We start from the raw sequence: 15,588 nt of genomic DNA on the forward strand, positions 1-15,588 counted from the left end.
TTTCTATATTTCAACAGCAAACAATCTGAAAAAGAAATTAAGAAAGTAATTCCATTTACAACAGCCACAAATACAATAAAATACCTAGGAATAAACTTAACTAAAGAAGTGAAAGATCTCTACAATGAAAACTATAAAACGCTGATGTAAGAAATTGAAGAGGACACACAAAAAGTGGAAAAGATATTCTATGTTCATGGATTAGAAAAACCAATATTGTTAAATATTTATAGTACCTCAATCTATCTACTGATTCAATGCAATCCCTATCAAAATATCAATGACATTCTTCATGGAAATAAAAAATATTCTAAAATGTATATGGAACCACAAAAGACCCAGAATAGCCAAAGCTATCCTGAGCAAAAAGAACAAAACTGGAGGAATCACATTACCTGATTTCAAATTGTAATACAGAGCTATAGCAACCCAAACAGCATGGTACTGGCATTAAAAGAGACACATAGACTAATGGAACAGAATACAGAACCCTGGAATAAATCCATACATCTACAGTGAACTCATGTTTGACAAAGGTTCCAGGAACATACATTTGGAAAAGACAATCTCTTCAGTAAATGGTGCTGGGAAAACTAGATATCCATTTGCAAAAGAATGAAACTAGACCCCTATCTCTCACTGTACACAAAGATAAAATTAAAATGGATTAAAGACTTAAATCTAGGACCTCAAACTATGACACTAATAGAAAAAAATTGAGGGAACTCCAGGAAATTGGACTGGGCAAAAATTTAATATCCCACAAGCACAGGCAACCAAAGCAAAAATGGACAAATGGGAGCATATCAAATTAAAAAGTTTCTACATAGCAAAGGAAACAATCCACAAAATTAAGAGATAACCCACAGAATGGGAAAAAGTATTTGCAAAGTTCTCATCTGACAGAGATTAATAACCAGAATATATAAGGAGCTCAAACCACTCTATAGGAAAAAAAATCTAATAATTTGATTTTAAAATGAGCAAAAGATCTGAATAGACATTTCTCAAAAGAAGACATACAAATGGCAGAGAAGCATATTAAAAGGTACTCAACATCATCGATCATCAGAGAAATGCAAATTGAAACTACAATGAGATATCATCTCACCCCAGTGAAAATGGCCTTTATCCATTTTAACTTTTATTCAAAAGATGGACAGTGTGAAAAGCGACGGCGCAGCATGGTGCGGCGCAGCTCCTGCTCACCTTTCCCCCTTGCTGGGCGAGAGGTGTCTATGGGGTACCCACCACTGCCACTGCCGCTGGGTACTGTCTCTATGGCGAGGGGAAGAGGAGGAGCGCAAGCTCAGCGACACAAGTACATAAATAAAGGATAAAATATTTTCTGAAACGAATCTTCAATCAAGTATAACATTTTGATGCTTGGCATCTATACTCCCTTGTGCCCTCACTATGCCAGCAGCAACTGTGGATTATAGCCAAAGAATTTGTGAAGTTTGGGCTTGCAACGTGGATGAAGAGATGAAGAAAATTCGTCAAGTTATCCAAAAATATAATTACATTGCTATGGACACTTGAGTTTCCAGGTGTGGTTGCAAGACCCATTGGGGAATTCAGGAGCAATGCTGACTATCAATACCAACTATTGCGGTGTAATGTAGACTTGCTAAAGATAATTCAGCTAGGACTGACATTTATGAATGAGCAAGGAGAATACCCTCCAGGAACTTCAACTTGGCAGTTTAATTTTAAATTTAATTTGACGGAGGACATGTATGCCCAGGACTCTATAGAGCTACTAACAACACGTGGTATCCGGTTTAAAAAACATGATGAGGCAGGAATTGAGACCCAGTACTTTGTAGAACTTCTTATGACTTCAGGAGTGGTCCTCTGTGAAGGGGTCAAATGGTTGTCATTTCATAGCAGTTACAACTTTGGCTATTTAATCAAAATCCTGACCAACTCTAACTTGCCTGAAGAAGAACTTGACTTCTTTGAGATCCTTCCATTGTTTTTACCTGCCATTTATGATGTAAAGTACCTCATGAAGAGCTGCAAAAATCTCAAAGATGGATTACAGGAGGTGGCAGAACAGTTAAAACTGGAATAGATAGGACCACAACATCAGGCAGGATCTAATTCATTGCTCACAGGAATGGCCTTTTTCAAAATGAGAGAAATGTTCTTTGAAGGTCATATTGATGAAGACAAATATTGTGGTCATGTATGTATGGCCTTGGTTCTGATTCATCACCCTATGTACAGAATGGCACAGGGAATGCATATGAAGAAGAAGCCAACAAGCAGTCATGACGTGAAATAGTCCTTTTATTTTTATTTTATTTCGAGCTACACACATGCTTGTATATAGGTTTTATCTCTGGTTGAATCCCTTGAAAAATAGACAGTACCTCCCCCCACCCTTTCATGGCCCATTTTATTGTCTGCCTTTCAGTACTAAGTATGATTGTTCCTATCTCAGATCAAAAAACAAACAAACAAACAAACAAAAAACACATTCAGGTTAAATTTGGCCTTAATTTAATATACTTGTTAGCAAGTGTGTGCAACAGAGAGTGGAGAAAGCTACATCACTGAATATTTTGATAAACTTTACCTACTTGGGAGTTTGGTTTATTTTTCCCTTTTCCTAAATTAACTAGCACTGACTGTAATTTATTTCTCTGTTTCGTGTCTCTCCCTTCCATTCTACAGGAGTTTTAGCTATTTGAGAATGTGGACCATCAATTTTGTACTTTGGAGAGTGATTCTGACTCGAAACCTCTGTTTTATCAGAAATTTTGTTTTTACTTGATCTTAGCTGGAAAAATGACCATCTGCCAACTTTACACAGCATTTACTCGGTTTTGACCCACAGAATATAGCACATTCATTGTGCAAACTGTCAATTCAGTGAAACTAAAAAAAAAAAAAAAAAAAAAAAAGACAAGAAACTACTGAGGAGCTTAGTAACTGCTGTTTCTGTACGTAGTGTTTAATCTTCCAAGCACATCTAGTGTCTGTCAGTTTCTAATTGGCATGTGTAAGCTGCTCTGTGACTGAAGAATTTTCAAACCAGTCTTACATCCTTCAGGAAAAATCCCTTGTGATTGGATATTTAGTATCTGCCAGGAAACTGGTACTCAAGATGTTGAAGCTACAGTTACTTTATGATAGCACACTTCCCTTGATCTGCTTATTTTTATTCTATCACTGTTTATTCTTGTTTTTTTTTTTTTTTCATTTTGTAGCCATACTTACGATGCTCTTGATTTGTTGGTTATACAAATTGATTTTTTTAAAATCCAAAGATAACAAGTCTTTAGGCATATTTTGTACCAAATTAAATTAGAAGTTAAAAATTGTGCTTTCATAGTTGCTACAAAGGTAAGTAATGAAGAGATGTGGTACAAAACAACAAAATCCATATATATGTATATATATAACATATATTTTATGTACTCATATATATATGAGTACATAAAGGATAAAATATTTTCTGAAACAAATCTTCAATCAAGTATAACATTTTGATGCTTGAGAATATATAGAGAGAGCTAATAAAATTACCTGAGGAGTGTAATGCTTGTTTATTTTTTTGTGTATATCTTTGCAATCTATTTTACATATATTGACAAAAGAGACTGTGAAATATTTCACCATGCAGAACACGTGACCAGACCAGAGCATGTGTAGGATGTAGGAAGACTTTTCGGTAACCATTAACTCTACCCTGAAATGATGGACTACAAGTTAGAATGTGTATTACCTATACTTCAATCAATAATATTAGCAAATCTCCAAATGTTAGTCACATTGATTTGTCTCCCTTGTACATTCTTTATTCATGATATTACAGTGCTGTAACTGGGTGGTCCTTTTTAAACAAATATTATTTGCAAAACAGAGGGTATTATTTGTTTTTAAAGCTTTTGTAAATAAAGGCTTTAAAAATGTTTTCTTATTAAAAAAAAAAGACGGGCAATAACAAATGCTTATGAGGATGTGGAGAACAGGGAACCCTTGTACACTGTTGGTGGGAATGTAAATTATAATAATCACTGTGGAGAACAGTTTGGAGGTTCCTCAAAAAACTAAAAATAGAACTACCATATGACCCCGCAATCCTACTGCTAGGTATATACCCAAAAGAAAGGATATCAGCTAGGTAAATACTCAAAAGAAAGGACATCAGTATATCAAAAGAGATATCTGCACTCCCATGATTATTGTGGCAGTATTCACAATAGCCAAGATTTGGAAGCAACCTAAGTTTCTATCAACAGATGAATGGATAAAGAAGATATGGTACACATACACAATGCAGTACTATTTATCCATAAAAAGAATGAGATACTGTCATTTGCAACAACATGGAGGGAAATGGAGGTCATTATGTTAAGTGAAAGACGCCAGAGAAAGACAAACTTCATATATTCTCACATATTTGTGGGAGCTAAACAATTAAGACAATTGAACTCATGGGGATGTAGAGTAGAATGATGGTTATCAGAGGCTGGCAAGGGTAGTAATGGGTGGGGGAGTGGGGATTATTAAAGGGTACAAAATATAGTTAGAATGAATAAGATCTCGTATTTGATAGCAAAACAAGGTGACTATAGTCAACAATCATTTATTGTACATTTTAATATTGTACATTTTAAAATATTATACATTAAAAAAACTAAGAGTATAACTGGATTGTTTGCAATACAAAGAAAGGATAAATGCTTGAAGTGATGGTTACTGCATTTACCTTGATGTGATTATTACGCATTGTGTGCCTGTATCAAAGTATCTCGTGTACCCCATAAACATATACCTACTATGTACTCACAAAAATTAAAAATAAAAAAATTTTTTAAATGACATTAAACAACAAAAAAGATATAATGAAGACAATAGTAGAGGGAGTCAGTGGAAAAGAGATCCCAATACATTTCTGATAGACAGAAATTCAATAGGATGCTGGCTGATAAAGATTGGCAGATAAAATGACAGAGGGGGCTTACAGCTTGTAGGATCACAGAAAAGTTTGAAAATTGGAAATGCCAAGTAAGGCAGAGGGTGACAATGAAATATGATAAATTCATTGAAAATCTGTATATTAATCATTTTCCTCCACTGCATATAGAACTGCTAGTATTCAGGCATTGATTCCCAAGGCAAAGAAAAAAATCAGAAGGTTATTCTCTAAAGAGATTGAATAAATTGTCTAATTGAGGTAACTAATGTGGGCATTCATGTTCTAAAACAAAGATCTCTACTATCTGGAATTTAGAGGTCCCCCAGTATAATGGCTCTATTTACATAGGTGAGGCTTATTGAGTTGCAGGCCTTATATCTGGGGTACTAAACCAGTTTGCTCAACCCCTACACACATTATGACATTTCAGAACAGCAAAGATATAGAAAAGATCCTAAAAGCTTCCAGAGAGGAAAAACATTAATAGTTACGGGAACAAGAATTGGAATGGTTTGATCACCTGATCAGCAACGCTGGCTCTTAGAGAGAACAATGGAGGAATGCCTTCAAAATTCTGACAGAAAATTATTTCGAACCTATAATTTTGTCCTAATCAACTATCAATTGAGTCTGATAACAAAAGAAAGACATTTTAAGATCGCAAAGACTAATAAAAGTAAGTCCCAGCTGTACAGTAGGCCTAAGGAACATTTAGTCTGAATGGAAGGAAGGAGGGCTCCAAGAGAGAGGCATCAAGAAAAAGACAGGAAAAGGATTCACCATTTTATCCTTTTTTCTTTTTTTCTCTTTTTTTAGACGGAGTCTCGTACTGTCACCTGGGCTGGAGTGCAGTGGTACGATCTCGGCTCACTGCAACCTCCACCTCCCAGGTTCAAGCGATTTTCTTGCCTCAGCCTCCTGAGTATCTGGGATTACAGGCGCCATCACACCCAGCTAATTTTTTTGTATTTTTAGTAGAGACGGTGTTTCACCATGTTGGCCAGGCTGGTCTCAAACTCCTGACCTCGTGATCTGCCCACCTCGGCCTCTCAAAGTACTGGGATTATAGGCGTGAGCCACCACGCCAGGCCTATCCATCTTTAAGAAATTAGAGAAACTTATGAATGTAGCAGACAATGCAAGAAAAAATAAAGGTAATTAGAAAATCCAGAAAAAAACAAGTTTTACAAATTAAGAAATGTAATACTATCAACACTTGACAGAAGAGAGAAAAATTTTAAATAATTAACAATAGTATAAACACTGTATATTGATGTTCAACTTCTGGAAATAACCAATATACAAAAGCACGGGATATTTAATTATAGAGATAGTTAATTATAAATGTAGAACAAAACATAAACATTACCACTCTTGGCAATGTAAAAACTAAAAGTACAAATGACTAGAATTGGTAGGTAGGGCAGAGAGATAAAGGGAACTTATGGCCTCTTTTTACAAACTCTTAATTTTTACAGAGAACTAAGAGATACTGTCCATAGTTTATGAAACAAGAAATAAAGGTCTAAGTATATTCCTAAAAAAAAAAAAAAAAAAGAGGCACTAAAAAGCATGATAACTAAATTGGGACAAGAGATAGTATAAGTGAGTTATAGCCTCATTTATTAAATTACAAAGTTAATAAAGCCTAAAATAGATGAATTAAGAAATAGCAGTATATAGGGAAGCAGTCAATAGAAGAACTAAACAGAAACAGTTAATAGACTGAAAGGTAAGGATTAGGATTAGGAGGGTTGGAACAGTGAAACGTTGCCTGCATTATAAACTTTTAGGTACTTAGTTCATATTTTTCAAAACTATATGCATGTAATACTCATAAGATATAAACATAATCATATGGCAATTTAAAAACCAATTAGTAACCTTGAAACAGAAATCTTCTTTTGCCATTACTAAATTTAAATCAGTCTCTCAGAACCTTTACCTGAAAAACAGTTCTGGCAAGAAGCCAACTAAAGAATAGCCCCTGTCTCTATTATTTAACCTGCCTCTTTCCCTTAACCCCAGCCTCAAAGCCTTGTATATCCTTTCTCTTATAACCCACTGGTACTTGACACAAACTCTGGATTAAGTTATAACCAGCTTCATTTTCAGCCACAGAGATCATTTTTATGGTTTTATAGACATATAACAAACTGTACATATTTAAGTGTATAATTTTTAAGTTTTTACATATGTATGTACATATATGTACACCTGTGAAACCATCATCACAATCAAAATAACAAAGATATCCATCACCCCCAAAAGTTTCCTTATGCTCCTTTGTAATTCCCTTCCCACTCAGCCCAGTCTCCGATGTGCTCTGCATTTCCAGGTAATGACTGATCTGCTTTTTATCACTATAGATCAGTTTTCATTTTCTAGAATTTTATATAAATAGCATCACACAGTATACTTTGTCTGGCTTCTTTCTCTCAGCATAATTATTTTGAGATTCTATCATGTTATAATATGTATCAGTTCATTCCTTTTCATTGATAAGTAGTATTCTGTTGCATGGATGTAACAGAGTTTGTTTATCCATTATCTGTTGAGGGACAAAATGATTTGTTTCCAGTTTTTAGTTACTACAAATAAAACTGTTACGGACATTGGTGTGCAAGTCTTTGTGTGGACATGCTTTTATTTCTCTCAGGAAATACCTTGGAGTAGAACTGTTGGGTAACATATACTATGTGGTAAGTACATGTTATAAGAAACTGCCAAACTATTTCCTAAAGTGGATTTTACATTTTACATTTCCACCAGCAGTGTATGCGAGTTTCAGGCTCTCATATCCTCATCAAAACTTGGTATGGTCAGTCTTTTTAAGTTTAATCATTCTAATAGGTATGTAGTAGTCTCTCATTATGGCTTTAATTTGCATTTCTCTGATGGCTAATGATGTTGAGGATCTTTTCATGTATCTTCTTTAGTGAAGTGTCTTTTCAAATACTTCACCCATTTAAATTTGTTTGTTTGTTTGTTTTTAGAGACAAGATCTGGCTATGTTGCCCAGGCTGGTTTCAAACTGAGCTCAAGTGATCCTGTCACCTCAGCCTCCCAAGTAATTGGGATTACAGATATCTACCATTGTGCCTGACTCTCTTTCCTCCATTTAAAAATATTGAGTTGTGTGTTTTTTATTATTGAATTTTTAAAAGATCATTATATATTCTTGATAACAGTTCTTTATCGGATATGTGATTTGCAATTATTTTCTTCCATGCTGTATTTTGTCTTTTAATATAATTTTTCCATTGAATTGCTTCACACTTTTGTTGCAGATCATTTGACCATATATGTGTGGATTTATTTCTTGACTCACTATTCTGCAACTAGATCTACTGTCTATATTAAAAACACTATGCCTTGATTACTGTAGCTTTCTAATAACCCTTGAAATCAGGTAGCGTAGGTCCTCCAACTTTGTTCTTTATTTCAAAGTTGTTTAGGATATTCTAGGTACTCCGACTTTCCACATAAATTTTCAGATCAGCTTATCAGTTCCTATAAAAATGTTAAATTGCATTGAATCTATAGATCAATTTTGGGAAAACTGACATCTTAATATTTCATATTTTTGATGCTATTAAGAATACCATTCTTAATATTTCCAATTTCTGATTGTTTATTCCTAGTATATAGGAATAGAATTGATTTTTAATAATGACCCTGAATCCTGTGAACTTGCTGTATTCACTTACCAGTTCTGGTAGTTGTTTTGTGGATTTCTTACAACTTTTTACAAAGATAATCATGTCGTCTGTATATAAAGACAGTTTTATTTCCTTTCCAAATTGGTTGCCTCTTATTTATTGCTTCCTTATTTCACTGGCTAGAACCTCTAGCACAATGTTGACTAGAAATGATGAGAGCAGACATCCTAATCTTGTTCCTGATTTTAGAAGAAAAGCACTTAGTCTTTCACCATAAAGTATGATGTTACCTGTAGAACTTTTGTAGATGTCCTTTATCAATTTGTGGATGTTCCCCTCTACTCCTAGTTGGTTGGGGTTTCTTTTTTTTAAATCGTGAATTGGTATTGGATTTTGTTAAATACTTTGTTTGCATTAATTGATATGATCATATGATTTTTCTTCCTGTGCCTTATAGTAGAATGAATTACATTGATATTTCCCCATTAAAAGTAAGGGTATAACTGATATGCAAGTTGAAAACAGCCCAGTGAACACTCATTTCTATATTCAGAGGCCTAAAGTAGAATATTAGGAGAGGAGCTCAGAATCTTATTCATGTGGGTGGACATATCAATGGACATTTTCCTGTCTGTTCTATCATCCATTTATCCATCTACCTATTCACTATTCACTGTTTGCTAGTTACTTGCTCTAGTCAAATATGGTGCAAGGCACTGAGGATATAAAGAACCTGTAGACCTTGTTCTTCTGAGGCTCACCATCTACCTAGTGAGAAGACAAACAGGTAATCACACCAATGGGATGAATGCCATATGAGGTTCATAAAGGAAAGTCTATGGAGCCACAGAGAAGTGTTAACTCTGCTTGGGGTAGAGAAGATGGGGACAATGACTTTTGAAAAATAAGCAGGATACTTCTGGGCAGAGGTGAGAGAGAAGAGCATTCCAGAAAAGTGGCCATAACTTAGAGCAACTTCGAGAAACTTAAGTCTCTCCATACTTCCAAATGCTGTCTCCCCATGGCAGGAGTGGGAGGGACAGGCTTAAGTCCTAACATTTCTTTGAAGTCTCCCATTTTAGAAGAATTTTGCATTATACGTCACACACACACACACACACACACACACACACACACACACACACACAGAATGAAGTGTTTTCTGTTAACCCTGAGCAGAATCTACACTCCAGGAAGATTCATTCTGGACTTTGGCAGACCACTGTCAGTAGGTGAAACACAATTCTATGTGTAGGAGTGGAGGGTCACTGGTAAACAATCGGCAACTAGGAGTAGCTTCTCGGGATAGTTGTCTAACCTCAGAATCATGTCAATCAGGCACTAGGCAGGCAATTAGAAATACCCTGGCTTCAAAGCTTGCATGTTTGCCTAAGGACCTAAATAATCATTTGCTCACTCTCTGATTACCCCAGCTCCATGATGAGCCAAGTTCTACCTAGCACTGCCAAAAAACAGCAAGAATGCTTTTAATAGCTTTAAAAAAGTTTTCAAATTTCTTTGGCAAATGAAGTCAGCTGTACAGTATCTTGCTGGGGTCTTAAATTGACATTGAACTTGCACCATGCAGAGCCAAGTTCTAAGCAACAAATAATTATGTTAGTACTAAAATGCTTGAGCACTTGCCAGTCACAATTTTCATTTTTAGTTGTACTAATGGTAACTGCTGAAATAGTAATCAGAGATCTCATCTCTTATCAGCTGGTACCTAGTTGTGTGCAAAGTGCTGCCATATTATCCTTGAGAATTGATTAGAAATGTTTTACATTATTTATTGCCAATAAAGGTCAAATTCTGTTACAACACAATGTAAACTTTTATAGAATGAAGAAATTTCCAAGTGTAAGTTGGTGGCACATTTATTTTTAGCAATGTTCAATACCATAGAGCCCAAGGCAAACAAAGTATTTTGAATCAACAAAGATCCTGCTTTTCATAAAGGATAGTAGGCTACCCAAACTTTTCTATGAGTTCCTACTTCAGTGATTTTCAGCTATTTAACACTTTAACCTATGCGGCTTTAATAAATGTTAAACATTTCATGCAGTCTTTTTTTCTGATGGCAATCTGCTTCCCAAGGAAATATCCCTGGTTTACAATTATGTGCTATGTATTTGTACCAGCCAAACAGACTTTATCAAATTTTACTTTTTTTAGTTTGCTTTATGAGAAAAGTAGTTTGTTTCCAAAAAGAATAAAAATATGATAAGCATTATCTTCTTTCTAAAAATTGTTGCCTCTGTGTTTATATGGGTTTCATTCATAGTTATCACCACCTTTCGCTTCTTCTGCTCCCCAGAGACGTAGCATTTATCTGAATAAATTTATTTAAATCTACCCACCCACAGTAATATACAACATAACACCTGCATTTCCATAAACCTAAATAATTCCTTCAATAAACACTGACCGATACACTACTGTGGAATGCAAAATAGACTGTGCAATGCAACAGGAATACAGATATCAGTAAGATGTGGCTCTTGCTCTCTACACAGTATTGTTTCGTATGATGACTCCTAACCAGTGGCCAGTATCAGAATTACTTGGAGAGTCTTTTCAGAATCGACATGGGCAGTGCTAAGACCACCAGCTAGGGAGATGACATCTGAAGTGGCTTTTGAAGGTTTGGTAGTTTGCTAGATAAAGATGGAACTGAAGGGGTATCCTAGACAGAGGGAATAGTATGTACAAAAGGGTTAAAGCATGCCACTTGCCTCTAAATTAATGGCATCTGTACAACAGGAATAACAATCACCCATGGGATTGTTGTGAGAATTAAATGAGAACATGTATAAAAGTGCTTGGTGCATTGTAGATGCTCAGTTAATGTTAGTTGTATTCTTCCCCACTAACATTTAAAATAAAATTGATTTAGACATGACTACTATTATTTTTTTACCTAGTGTGACCCTGAAGTAATGGCATATAGAATGGATAAGATGGAATCAGAAACAAAGGGAGAAAGACAAGTTTGCAGCTTGGGGAGAGATGGGGCAACATGGTAGCACCAGGTATACTCAGAGAGGAAGGACCTAAATTAGTGTTAAAAGGCAATCCAAAAGCTGGAAAACACACTTCAGGATATTATCCAGGAGAACTTCCCCAACCTAGCAAGACAGGCCAACATGCAAATTCAGGAAATACAGAGGGCACCACTAAGATACTCCACGAGAAGATCAACCCCAAGATACATAACCATCAGATTCTCCAAGGTTGAAGTGAAGGAAGAAGAGTTAAGGGCAGCCACAGAGAAAGGCTAGGTTACCTACAAAGGCAAGCCCATCAGACTAACAGTGGACCTCTCAGCAGAAACTCTACAAGCCAGAAGAGATTTGGGGCCAATATTCAACATTTTTAGAAAAGAATTTTCAACCCAGAATTTCATATCCAGCCAAATTAAGCTTTATAAGCAAAGGAGAAATAAAATCCTTTCCAGACAAGCAAATGCTGAGGGATTTTGTTATCACCTGCCTGCCTTGCAAGAGCTCCTGAAAGAAGCACTAAATATGGAAAGGAAAAACCAGTACCAGCCACTGCAAAAACACACCAAAATATAAAGACCAATGACACTCTGAAGAAACTGCATCAACTAGTGTGCAAAATAACCAGATAGTATAATGATAACAGGATCAAATCCACACATAACAATACTAACCTTAAATGTAAATGGGCTAAATGGCCCAATTAAAAGACACAGACTGGCAAATTGGATAAAGAGTCAAGACCCATTGGTGTGCTATATTCAGGAGACCCATCTTATGTGCAAAGACACACATAGGCTCAAAACAAAGGGATGGAGGAAAATTTTCAAAGCAAATGGAAAGCAAAAAAAGCAGGAGTTGCAATCCTAGTCTCTGACAAAACAGACTTAAAAAAAAAACAAAGATCAAAAAAGACAAAGAAGGGCATTACATAATGGTAAGGGCAACAATGCAACAATAGCTAACTATTCTAAATATATATGCACCCAATACAGGAGTGCCCAGATTCATAAAACAAGTTCCTAGAGACCTACAAAGAGACTTAGACTCCCACATAATAATAGTGGGAGACTTTAACACCCCGCTGTCAATATTGGACAGATCAGTGAGACAAAAAAAATAACAAGAATATTCAGGACTTGAACTCAGCTCTGGAACAAGTGGACCTAATAGATATCTACAGAATTCTTCACCCCAAATCAACAAAATATACATTCTTCTCAGTGCCACATGGCACTTACTCTAAAATAGACCACACGATTGGAAGTAAAACACTCCTCAGCAAATGCAAAAGAACTGACATCATAACAAACAGTCTCTCAGACCACAATGCAATCAAATTAGATCTCAAGATTAAGAAACTCACTCAAAACCACACTATTACATGGAAATTGAACAACCTGCTCCAGAATGACTCCTCAGTAAATAATGAAATTAAAGCAGAAATCAAGAAGTTCTTTGAAACCAATGAGAACAAAGAGACAATGTACCAGAATCTCTGCGGCACAGCTAAAGCAGTGTTAAGAGGTAAATTTATAGCACTAAATGCCAACATCAGAAAGCTAGAGAGATCTCAAATAGACACCCTAACATCACAATTAAAAGAGCTAGAGAGGCAAGAGCAAACTAATCCAAAAGCTAGCAGAAGACAAGAAATAACTAAGATCAGAGCAGAACTGAAGAGGATAGATACACAAAAAACCCTCCAAAAAGAAAAAAAAAATCAATGAATTCAGGAGCTGGGTTTTTGAAAAAATTAACAAAATAGACCACGAGCTAGACTAATAAAGAAGAAAAGAGAGAATTAAGTAGACACAATAAAAAATAATAATGGGAATATCACCAGTGACCCCAAAGAAATACAAACTACCATCAGAGAATAATATAAAAATCTCTATGCAAATAAACCAGAAAATCTAGAAGAAATGCATAAATTCCTGGAGACATACACCCTCCCAAGACTTAACCAGGAAGAAATCGAATCCCTGAATAGACCAATAATAAGTTCTAAAATTGAGGCAGTAATTAATAGCCTACCAAGCAAAAAAAAGCCCAGGACCAGATGGATTCACAGCCGAATTCTACCAGAGGTACGAAGAGGAGCTGGTACCATTCCTTCTGAAACTATTCCAAATTGAAAAGGAGGAACTCCTCCCTAACTCATTTTATGAAGCCAGCATCATCCTGATACCAAAACTGGGAAGAGACACAACAAAAACAGAAAACTTCAGGCCAATATTCCTGCTGAATATTGATGCAAAAATCCTCAATAAAACACTGGCAAACTGAATCCAGCAGCACATCAAAAAACTTATCCACCAAGATCAAGTTTGCTTCATTCCTGGAATGCAAAGCTGGTTCAACATATGCAAATCAATAAATGTAATCCATCACATAAACAGAACCAAAGACAAAAACCACATGATTATCTAAATAGATGCAGAAAAGGCCTTTGATAAAATTCAACATCCCTTCATGTTAAAAACTCTCAATAAACTAAGTATTGATGGAATGTATCTCAAAATAATAAGAGCTATTTATGACAAACCCACAGCCAATATCATGTTGAATGGGCAAAAGCTGGATGCATTCCCTTTGAAAACCAGCACAAGACAAGGATGCCATCTCTTACCACTCCTATTCAACACAGTATTGGAAGTTCTGGCCAGGGCAATCAGGCAAGAGAAAGAAATAAGGGTATTCAAATAAGAAGAGAGGAAGTCAGATTGTCTCTGTTTGCAGACAACATGATTTTATATTTAGAAAACCCCATTGTCTCAGCCCCCAAACTCCTTAAACTGATAAGCAACTTCAGCAAAGTCTCAGAATACAGAATCAATGTGCAAAAATCACAAGCATTCCTTTACACCAAAAACAGACAAGCAGAGAGCCAAATCATGAGTGAACTGCCATTCACAATCACTACAAAGAGAATGAAATACCTAGGAACGGAGCTAACAAGGGATTTAAAGGACCTCTTCAAGAAGAACTACAAACCACTGCTCAAGGAAATAAGGGAGGACATAAATGGAAAAACATTTCATCCTCAAGGATAGGAAGAATCAATATCATGAAAATGGCCATATTGCCCAAAGTAATTTATAGATTCAATGTTATTCCCATCAAACTACCATTGACATTCTTCACAGAATTAGAAAAAACTACTTTAAATTTCATGTGGAATCAAAGACAACCCCGTATAGCCGAGACAATCCTACGTAAAAAGAGCAAAGCTGGAGGCATCACATTACCCAACTTCAAGCTATACTACAAGGCTACAGTAACCAAAACAGCATGGTACTGGTACCAAAACAGACATATAGACCAATGGAACAGAACAGAGACCTCCGAAGTAGCACCACACACCTACAACCATCTGATTGTCAACAAACCTGACAAAAACAAGCAATGGGAAAATGACTTCCTATTTAATAAATGGTGTTGAGAGTTCTGTCTAACCACATGTGGAAATTTGAAACTAGACCCCTTCCTTACACCATATACAAAAATTAACTCAAGATGGATCAAGGACTTACATGTAAAACCCAACACAATAAAAACCCTAGAAGAAAACCTACACAATACCATTCAGGACACAGGCATGGGCAAATACTTCATGACAAAAACACCAAAAGCAATTGCAACAAAAGCCAGAATTGACAAATGGGATCTAATTAAACTAAAGAGCTTCTGCACAGCAAAACAAACTATCATCAGAGTGAACAGGCAACCTACAGAATGGGAGAAAACTTTTGCAATCTACCCATCTGACAAAGGTCTAATATCTAGAATTTACAAGGAACTGAAATTTGCAAGAAAAAAACAAACAACCCCATCAAAAAGTGGGCAAACGACATGAAGAGACATTTCTCAAAAGAAGACATTTACGTAGCCAACAAACATATGAAAAAAAGCTCAACATCACTGATAATTAGAAAAATGCAAATTAAAACCACAATGAGATATGATCTCATGCCAGTCAGAACGGCAA

At 35.8% G+C, this 15,588-nt stretch overlaps 1 protein-coding gene and 1 pseudogene across 5 annotated transcripts in view; one reads left to right on the top strand and one right to left on the bottom strand.

Annotated features, from left to right (window-relative positions):
* EDA (ectodysplasin A) overlaps positions 1–15,588 on the bottom strand; it is a 435,590-nt gene that overhangs the window by 110,496 nt on the left and 309,506 nt on the right. The window lies entirely within an intron of this gene.
* LOC112615514 lies at positions 1,417–3,413 on the top strand (annotated as a pseudogene). Its single transcript, XR_003117391.1, has one exon. The product of XR_003117391.1 is annotated as a CCR4-NOT transcription complex subunit 7 pseudogene (transcript).

This window comes from Theropithecus gelada, chromosome X (assembly GCF_003255815.1).
Source record: "Theropithecus gelada isolate Dixy chromosome X, Tgel_1.0, whole genome shotgun sequence".
Taxonomy (NCBI): Eukaryota; Metazoa; Chordata; class Mammalia; order Primates; family Cercopithecidae; genus Theropithecus; species Theropithecus gelada.